The following is a 9,490-nucleotide window of genomic DNA, read 5'->3' on the forward strand; positions in this document are numbered from 1 at the left end:
GGGGAAGGGAGGGGCCCTGTGGATGCGGAGGGCGGGGCCGGGCCGCGGGAGGGGTTCACTGCAACTCCAGCGCCCTGGTCCTTCGGTGCCTCTAGGAACCAAACCGATCCCGGGCTTCCTACCGAAAGCTCCCTCCGCCAAGGCCCTCGTTTCCCTACCCCTCCTCCTCAGCTGTGGGCCTCGCTGGCGGCTCAGATTGTCAAGAAACCGCCTGTAATACAGGAATCATGGGTTCGATTCCTGGCTCGGAAGATCCTCTAGAGGAGGAAATGGAAACCCAGGACTGTTGTTCTTGCCTAGGAATTCCCATGGGCTCAGGAGCCTGGTGGGTCACAAGGTCCCAAACCGTCGGACACTCCTTAGCGACTAAACAACAGGAAATATTCTGTTGATCTGAGTTGTCCCAGCCACTAATGACTTGCAGCCAGGGCACTGTGGACTGGTGGTTTCTCCCAATTCAGAGGTACTGAAAGACTTAGTATTAAAAATTGTACCATATCTCTGTAATGATGATATTAATTACATATTGCAATGTTATTTAGATATCTGTTTGTGTGTGTGGGGGGGTACGGAGTGTACCCCAAAGTTTGCAAGAACCCTGAGGAGGGATGGGATGGAAACCTCCCTGCCTTGTCATTGAAAGGATAGAGCTCTAACGCTGATCACTGGAGAATTTTGAGATAACTTGGTTAAAGAACATATTAAACTTAATTTCACCCACTTCTCTTTATTTTTTTTATATGCCTAAGAATGTTTGCATTTACCTGCAGAAGGGAATTCCCTGGTGGGTCAGTGGTTAGGCCTCAGCGCTTTCAGTGCAGGAGTCCAGGTTACATCCTAGGTTGGAGAACTGGGAATCCAAAAGCCACACAGTGTGGCCAGATTAAAAAAACAAAACAAAACAAAACACTGTTATGTGTGTGCCTCACCGGTTTCTTGAAAGCACTGTTACAGATGGAAGTGCTGAGAGGCTAAGCATCTTGCCTCATGAGAAAAGAAGTAAGGATTTGCATTCAAGCATCCTGCTAACCACTGGAACTTCAGGTTTTTTACAATAGGGGTCCTGATATTTCAATTGGGGATGATAAGAATGCCTCTCTGATGAGGGTACTTGTGAAGCTACACGAGAAAACGCAGCACATCAGAATGTCTTAATGAGTATATCTTAGGGATGTTACTTCCTGCCTGTAAAATAGAAATGATTCCATTTGAAGTCTTGCAAACTATCTACACCTACTCACCCTGAGCTTTCCTATTTCACATCTCGCTGTCCCTGGTCTTGTATTTCTGTTGGCTGCCAAGTAGCTTTGACACCCATGATGCTCACGTGGCATAGATACACGTGTAGATATGGACACAGACACATAGAATGTAGGTATGTTCACAAATGTACAGCCATTCGTGCTGTACTTTCACCTTGATCGTAAACCTTTTGTTTGCTGGTCTGTTGGGAGCACCTAGTGCTCTGAATGTACATGATTTTTGATGAATATGTGTTGAGTGACTGGATGAGGGTCCAATGAGACAATGTATACTGTACTTAGGCTAGGTCTGACAAAGTCTTCAAATTTCTGAATCAGACATTTTGAAAGGAGGCCCCAGCTCTGTGCTTATCAAGTCCTCCAGATGATTCTGACAAACTCCCAAATTTGAGCATGCACTCATTCGTGTGGGCCAAATAACATGGGTGACTTGACAGAAATCTATGAAATCAAGAAGCTGAATCAGGGATTTCTTGGTGGTCCAGTAGTTAGGTATCTGCCTCCCTGTGCAGGGGACACAGTTTGATTCCTGGTGCAGAACTAAGATTCCCCCATGCATGGAGGCATGTACGTCTGAGGGCTCTGGAGCCTGTGTGTCACAACTAAGATCCAAAACAGCCAGAAAGTAAATACATTTTTAAAAAGCTGAATCAAACATGTAAGGTCTCTGGGGATTGGCCCCTGTTGTGAAAGCTCTAAAGATTCCACCAGTTCGGATAACTGGCTGACAGCGAGTTCCCTGCACAGCTGGAGCCTGATTCTCTCCCCTCAACTCACCTCCCTGTCTCTCTCCGGTGGGCTTGTTCCTCCCCCCTCGCAGTTGTTGGCTGTTGTTCCCATGGCACTGTCACCCTCTTGGGGCTCTGACTGCTGTTTCTTGCTGATCACCCAAGGCCCTCCTGAGGCCAAGGTCTCCCCAAGTGCCAGTCTCCTGTGCAGATGGATGCTGGAACCTGTCCCTGTGTGGATCTGTCTCCTAAGACACTACAACCTGCTGCAACTGCCTCTTCTCCACCCTCCAGCCTCCTCCCGCCTCTGCCTTCCCAGCACCAGCCATTAGGCCTTCAGTAAAAGCATAAGAAATGTCACTGAAATCAGATTTCCTGCTCAGAAAATGTTCATTTACATCTGATCAGTATCAGTTCAGTCGCTCAGTCATGTCCTACTCTTTGCGATCCCATGAACCACAGCATGCCAGGCCTCCCTGTCCATCACCAACTCCCGGAGACCACCCAAACCCATGTCCATTGAGTCGGTGATGCCGTCCAACCATCTCATCCTCTGTCGTCCCCTCCTCCTGCCCTCAGTCTTTCGCAGCATCAGGGTCTTTTCAAATGCGTCAGCTCTTCACATCAGGTGGCCAAAGTATTGGAGTTTCTGCTTCAGCATCAGTCCTTCCAATGAACACTGAGGACTGATCTCCTTTAGGATGGACTGGTTGGATCTCCTTGCAGTCCAAGGGACTCTCAAGAGTCTTCTCCAACACCACAGTTCAGAAGCATCAATTCTTCGGCACTCAGCTTTCTTTGTAGTCCAGCTCTCACATGATCACTGGAGAAACCATAGCCTTGACTAGACAGACGTTTGTTGACAAAGTAATGTCTTTGTTTTTCAATATGCTATCTAGGTCGGTCATAACTTTCCTTCCAAGGAGTAAGCGTCTTTTAATTTCATGGCTGCAATCACCATCTGCAGTGATTTTGGAGCCCCCAAAAATAAAGTCAGTCACTGTTTCCACTGTTTCCCCATCTATTTGCCATGAAGTGATGGGACCGGATGCCATGATCTTCGTTTTCTGAATGTTGAGCTTTAAGCCAATTTTTTCACTCTCCTCTTTCACTTTCATCAAGAGGCTGTTTAGTTCTTCTTCACTTTCTGCCATAAGGGTGGTGTCATCTGCATATCTGAGCTTATTGATATTTCTCCTGGCAATCTTGATTCCAGCTTGTGCTTCCTCCAGCCCAGCATTTCTCATGATGTACTGTGCGTATAAGTTAAATAAGCAGGGTGACAATATACAGCCTTGACATACTTCTTTTCCTATTTGGAACCAGTCTGTTGTTCCATGCCCAGTTCTAACTGTTGCTTCCTGACCTGCATACAGGTTTCCCAAGAGGCAGGTCAGGTGGTCTGGTGTGCCCATCTCTTTCAGAATTTTCCACAGTTTATTGTGATCCACACAGTCAAAGGCTTTGACATAGTCAATAAAGCAGAAATAGATGTTTTTCTGGAACTCTCTTGCTTTTTCCATGATCCAGAGGATGTTGACAATTTGATCTCTGGTTCCTCTGCCTTTTCTAAAACCAGCTTGAACATCTGGAAGTTCACGGCTCATGTATTGCTGAAGCCTGACTTGGAGATCATTTATCTCATCATACCTCCACAAAAACCACTTGAAAAGGGTGGCTTTTCCATTCCCAACCTCAAACTGTAGTGAAGGTCCTGTCTGAAAAGAAGACTCCAGGGGTTTTCCCTGGCAGTGCAGAGGTTAGGACTCCACGCTTTCACTGCCAAAGGCAACGGTTCAATACCCGGTAGGCATCTAAGATCCCACGAACCCGGTGGCATGGGCAGAAAAAGAAACGAACAAAAAAACCCCAGAAGGAGGGAAAGGAACCTGTTCAACTTCACACCACTTTGCTTCAGACTTGGGCAGTGACAGACTCATCCACCAGGGGGCAGCATCTGCTCCTTTTCTGCCCTGGCCTGGGCCCTGGGAGTTGGTTTTGGATGAGTTGCCTCTGAAAGTGCCCCTGGTGGGAGAAAAGGGTCTCTAAGGGGCCCTTTCCTACAGTTTTTCTTTTCACATTCATTCTAAGTAGTAGCTTGTGTTTTCCCCATTTTATTCTTTCTTTTCTTGGCCTTGGCATCTTATTTCCTAAACCAGGAATGTAACCTGTGTACAGTGGAAGAACAGAATTGTAACCCTGGACCACTGGGGAATTCCCTCTCCAATTCATTCTTGAGGAAGCAAAGCGGGAATTTGAAATTCGTGTCTTTGTCATTCCCTGGCAGAAGCCGCTCTTGGACCTCATCTCTCCTCCCATCCCTCCTCCTGCAGTTTCCTCTCTTCCCTTCAATTGTGCACTCAGACAGGTCCTCGGTTGGGATGCAGTGGAGACAAGGATGTCCTCAGCTGCTTCCTAGGTGAGCTCCATCGATCTTGTACCCTCCCCTACTCCAGAGCCTGCGTTGTCCTGGGGAAAGGGACCTGGAATCAACTAAGCCCCTCATTACATGCTGAGGAAACCAAGGCTCCAAGAGGGGAGGTGGCTTTTCCAAGCCAGTTCACATGTCAGGACAGGAGTCATGATGACTCTCAGCCCAGGGTTCAGCCCACCAGGCCTTAAGGGGGGCCTCTCTCTCCAGGGTCATTCCTCCCATGGCCTCTGTTTTTCTCCTCTAAGAAATCCCTCCTCCCCGGTAAAGCCCTGAGGGTTCAGTATTACCCAGACCTTGCCTGGAAGTACAAGGTTTTATAGGTATCCTTCCCAAGCCCCGAAGTGTCAGGGAACAGAGACCAGGAACCTCCCACCTAAGGCTGGGTGCTTGGTTCTCACACTCAAGGAAACGCTTGAGTACATTTAGTCAATCCATCATGTAGTCATGAATCATGGAAGATTTCCTGATTGCCTACTGGGTGGCAGGCAGAGTGCTGGGCACTGCGGAGCTACGGCTGTGAAGAACCAGCTTCTGGGCTCAGTGCTTAGTCTAGTGGGGAGACAGCTCTGAGGAAGACCCTCCACAGAGCCGCTGGAATCTGACCCAGGTCGGGGAGCCAATGGGAGGAAGCAGGTAGTTCCCAGCTAGTCTCTCCTACTGTCTGGAATGTTTCTTTGCCTCCTGGCCACTTAAACTTACCTCTGATGTCACCATTGGAAAGGCCTTTGTGAGCACCCCCCCCCCCCCCCGCCCCATGTAAAGTAGATATCTCCCCAGTCACACTCCCAGAACATTTCCCTGTTTTATTTTTCTCGATGGCCTATGTCACTATCTGAAATGACCCTCTAGAGTCACTGTCTGTCTCTCCCTATTTCTTACTATAATGTTCACCCTATGAGGGCAGGTCCTTATCCATTTCACTGAGGCCTTCAACTTGGCAGGCACTCCATCCATGAATGCTCAAAGTAAGAAGGTCTGAATGTTCTCTCTAGGGAATCCTCCAGTGCACTCTGTCCTGGGCTGTGATCTTGTGGCCAAGGCCTGCAGAAATGAGGCTGCCAGGAAACAAAATGGTCATTAATGGAGGAAGGTTCCATGGGCTCCAGGCTGGATGTGGAGATGGGGACTGGAATTCCCATTTAAAGGATACTGGACTGGGCCAGGCCCCAGTGTTGCCCTGACAAACTGGGTCCCTTCCTTCACCCCCACTTTGTCCCACTTCCTCCTTGCCATTTGTTTATCCGTGCCTTTCCTGGCAAGGGGAAAGGGTGAAGGATTGGGGAGAGACTGCCAGTTTCAGGTCTCTTATCTTTAATCAAGTGACAGGTTCCCTCTTGGGTGAGAGGCCCAGGAGATGTAAGAGAGGAGATAGGGAGTTTCAAAGATTGTCGAGAAAACAACATCTGATTGTTCACAGCCTACTTCAGCTAATTTCTAGCTGGGTGACTTTCACAAGTTACTTAACCTTTCTGTTCTTTAGTTTCTTTTTTTAGGGAAAATACACTTGGGTGGAGCGGAGAATTTAAAAAATTCCTAGAGCTGAGGATTTTCCCCTGGGGACTCCAGCAAACCCACACTGTTTCAGAGATCTGTTAGGTGTTGGGAGCAGTGCCTTGTCCACAGGATAGAAGAAATAATCCCGTATGAAAAAGAAACAAAACTACTAAAGGATCTGGACACCTCCTATTACAGTGGTTTGAAAGTTAAAGGAAATTTTGCATTATATTGGTCCATGGATATGAGCCTCACAAGAAACAGTACCCTCCTAAGTAAACCACCCCAACAGGGCAACAGAAAATCACACGTTGGTAAAACAAAACAGAAACCTTCACGTGAGACAGGTACGCAGAGCAAAACAAGGAAAACACTGAAAACGATGTAACAAGCCTGTTGTTCATTCTTTCTCTTTCCCCTGAGAGGGGTGCACCATTCCTGCAGGTACTACAATACCAAGTCAATGGGTGGAGTGGACGGAGTAAGGTTCTATTCCAACTCCCTGCTCCAAACATCCACTTACTAAAATGTCCTGGCATAGAGGATGTGGTGTTGTTTCGTGTTGTTCGGTTGCTAAGTCCTGTCTGACTCTATGCATCTCCGTGGATTGCATCCCGCCCAGACCTCCCGGTCCTGCAGTATCTCCTGGAGTTGGTCAAACGCATGTCCATTGATGTGGTGATGCCATCCAATCATCTCATCCTCTGTCTTCCTTCTCCTGCCTTCAATCTTTCCCAGCATCACAGTCTTTTCCAGGGAGTGGGTTCTTCCCATCAGGTGACCAATGTATTGGAGCTTCAGCTTCAGTGTCAGTGCTTCCAAGGAGAATTCAGAATTGATTTCCTTTAAGATGGACTGGTTTGATCTCCTTGTGATCCAAGGGACTCTCAGGAGTCTTCTCCAGCACCACAGTTCCAAAATTCTTTGGCCTCTGACATTTTTATAGCCCAGCTCTCACATCCCTCCGTGACTACTGGAAAGACCATACATAGCCTTGACTATAGGGACCATTGTCGATAAAGTGATGTCTTTGCTTTTTAACACGCTGTCTAGGTTGTCGTAGCTTTCCTGCCAAGAAGCAATCATCTTCTGATTTCCTGGCTGCAGTCACCATCCTCAGTGATTTTAGAGCCCAAGAAGAGGAAATCTGTCACTGCTTCCACATTTCCCCCTTTCAATTAGCAATGCAGTGATGGGGCTAGATGTCATGACCTTAGTGTTTTTACTATTGAAGGTTTTTTTTCAAAATTAATTATGTATTTTTGACTGCGCTGGGTCTTTGTTGATGCTAGAGTCTTCTCTAGTTACCAGCGGGGGCTACTCTCTAATTGTGGTTCATGGGCTCTAGAGTACAGGCTCTATTTGGACCACGGGCTTAGCACGTCATCATGAACTCAGCCAGAGCCTGCCTCTGTAATGTTGGGCCTGGCCTGTGCTGGGCACAGCAGCTGCAGGGAAGTTTCTGTTCTCAGGGAGCAGACAGCTTCGTGAAAGTAACCATAGGCAGCCCTCATGGCGTGGGAAAGCCATGCAGCACATTTTCCATTGGGGCTGCCTGGCTGCAGGGTGCAGGGCATGCGGTGGGAACAAAACCAAGAATCTACACTGGTCTGCTTGCTGATGGACCTGGCCACGGGCTCAGGCCAGCTCTGCATGTGAAACCAGGTTAAAAGCCCGGTGCCCCAGGGCCCTCGGGAAGAGGTTGGGCTGCCTCACTTTTCTGAGTCTAAAAATGGGATGACGACCTAGGGCTTTTGGTGACAGAGTGTGCGGCTCTAAAGCACATGTTCCAGCTTTCTTGCGTGTTTAGCTTGGGTTTTGTGAGTGCATTGCTATTTACCCCATGAAATCACGTGTACAACACTCTGCTTTGTAACTGGACTTGTATTATCACTTTTTTCTGTGACCACCCATTTCATGTTAGCTACATTGTTAGTCAGCTTATCATTAAATTAACCCTGAATCCTTTTAGCGGCCTGTGAAGTGGTAACTAGTCCATTTTGTGGTCTTTTGACACACTGTTTTTATAATTTGCATCATTGGCTAATTAGTTGATACTTAAAATTCTTTGAGGATTTCTCTGTGGTTTCCTGCTTGATTTCTTTCCGAATATTTGTAAAAGAAGTTCTGTATGTTTTCCTTGCTGTTGGAGTTCTCTGGCGGTGTGTCAGCTTTCATCATTGGTTTTATTTCCTGTCTCATCCTGTTGTCTGCTTAGTTGTCGTCAATCCAGACCCCTCCCCCACCCCCGAGGCTGTAGTTTACCCATCCATCTCCCTTCCCCCGTCCCCCCACTTGCTCTGGTCATAGCCGTGCTGTGGTCCACAGCGTGTGTGCCCTTAGTCGGGTCTGTGCTTTGTCTTCATGTCTCATAAAATGGTGTTTTTCCCCCATAGCAGTAAGTTGAATTGATGTATCACTATGTAGTTACAGGAGAAGGCAATGGCAACCCACTCCAGTACTCTTGCCTGAAAATCCCATGGATGGAGGAGCCTGGTAGGCTGCAGTCCATGGGTCGCACAGAGCTGGAGACGAATGAAGTGACTTAGCAGTAGCAGCACTTAGCAGTTGTGTCAAAGCGGTTTAGTTGCCCCAGGGCATGTGGAATATTCCTGGACCAGGAATTGAACCAATCCCCTACATTGGCAAGGGGATTCTTAATCACTAGGCTAGGAAGGAAGTCCAGTAGTGAGTTTTAAGCCAGCTTTTTCACTCTCCTCCTTCACCCTCAGCAAGAGTCATTCGTTCTGGCTTACGTCATGATCTGAACTTTGTGCTAACCTCAAAAGCCTGCCTTGTGTATCCAAAAGACACAGTGGTCTTACTTTAGGCCCTCTTCTCTTCGGAACTCTAAGGAAGAAGACCACTCCGTCAGTGGCACTGACCTCTCCTTGTCAGTCAGTCAGCTGGATAAATGAAATCCCAGTACAACCGACACACTGAGTGGAAAACATCATTTTAACCTCGACTCCAGGTGGAATCCCTCCAGGTGGAATCCAGTGTTTTTGAGCAGGAACTGCTTGAAGACAGAAAACAAAACACAGAAGCAATGTTAGAGATCAAAAGAAGGTAGGGGCATAGATACAGAAGATTCAAGCTATTACTCTGATTTTGTTCTAAAGATGACATCTCCAGATGACGGGATATCGAGTGGGAACTTGGACACTCGCTCCTTTTGTAGCATGTATAAAGTGAGAAATGAGAGCGGGAAAACCAGTTTCCCAAGACAGAAAGGAGTGGTTTTTAAGAAAATAGAGGCTGAAGCAGACGCTTCAAACTACATTTCTAAAACTGTAGAAAAAAAAAACACCAAGTTCAAGATCTGGCTGATTCCAGGGAAAAACCAGTTTCTGCCTTTGGGTACTTCCACAAGTGTCCCCAAGGGGGTGCACCGTTCCTGGAGATACTGCAATACCAGGTCGATGCGTGGAGTGGACGGAGCAAGCTCCTATTCCAACTCCCTGCTCCAAAAATCCATTTAATATATTGTCCTCGGATAGAGGACGTATCAGATATTAAACTGATAAGAACAGATACTACACTTGATCTTAGCCAAAAGGCCGAGAAGCGAT

General features: G+C 47.4%; 1 non-coding gene across 1 annotated transcript; it reads right to left on the reverse strand.

Moving 5' to 3' along the window:
* Window positions 1-9,299: 9,299 nt before the first annotated feature.
* On the reverse strand, window positions 9,300-9,490 carry LOC128065763 (U2 spliceosomal RNA). The gene has a single exon (XR_008201139.1). It is a non-coding gene; the product is annotated as a U2 spliceosomal RNA (small nuclear RNA).

The sequence above is a fragment of the Budorcas taxicolor genome, chromosome 19, assembly GCF_023091745.1.
Source record: "Budorcas taxicolor isolate Tak-1 chromosome 19, Takin1.1, whole genome shotgun sequence".
Lineage (NCBI taxonomy): Eukaryota > Metazoa > Chordata > Mammalia > Artiodactyla > Bovidae > Budorcas > Budorcas taxicolor.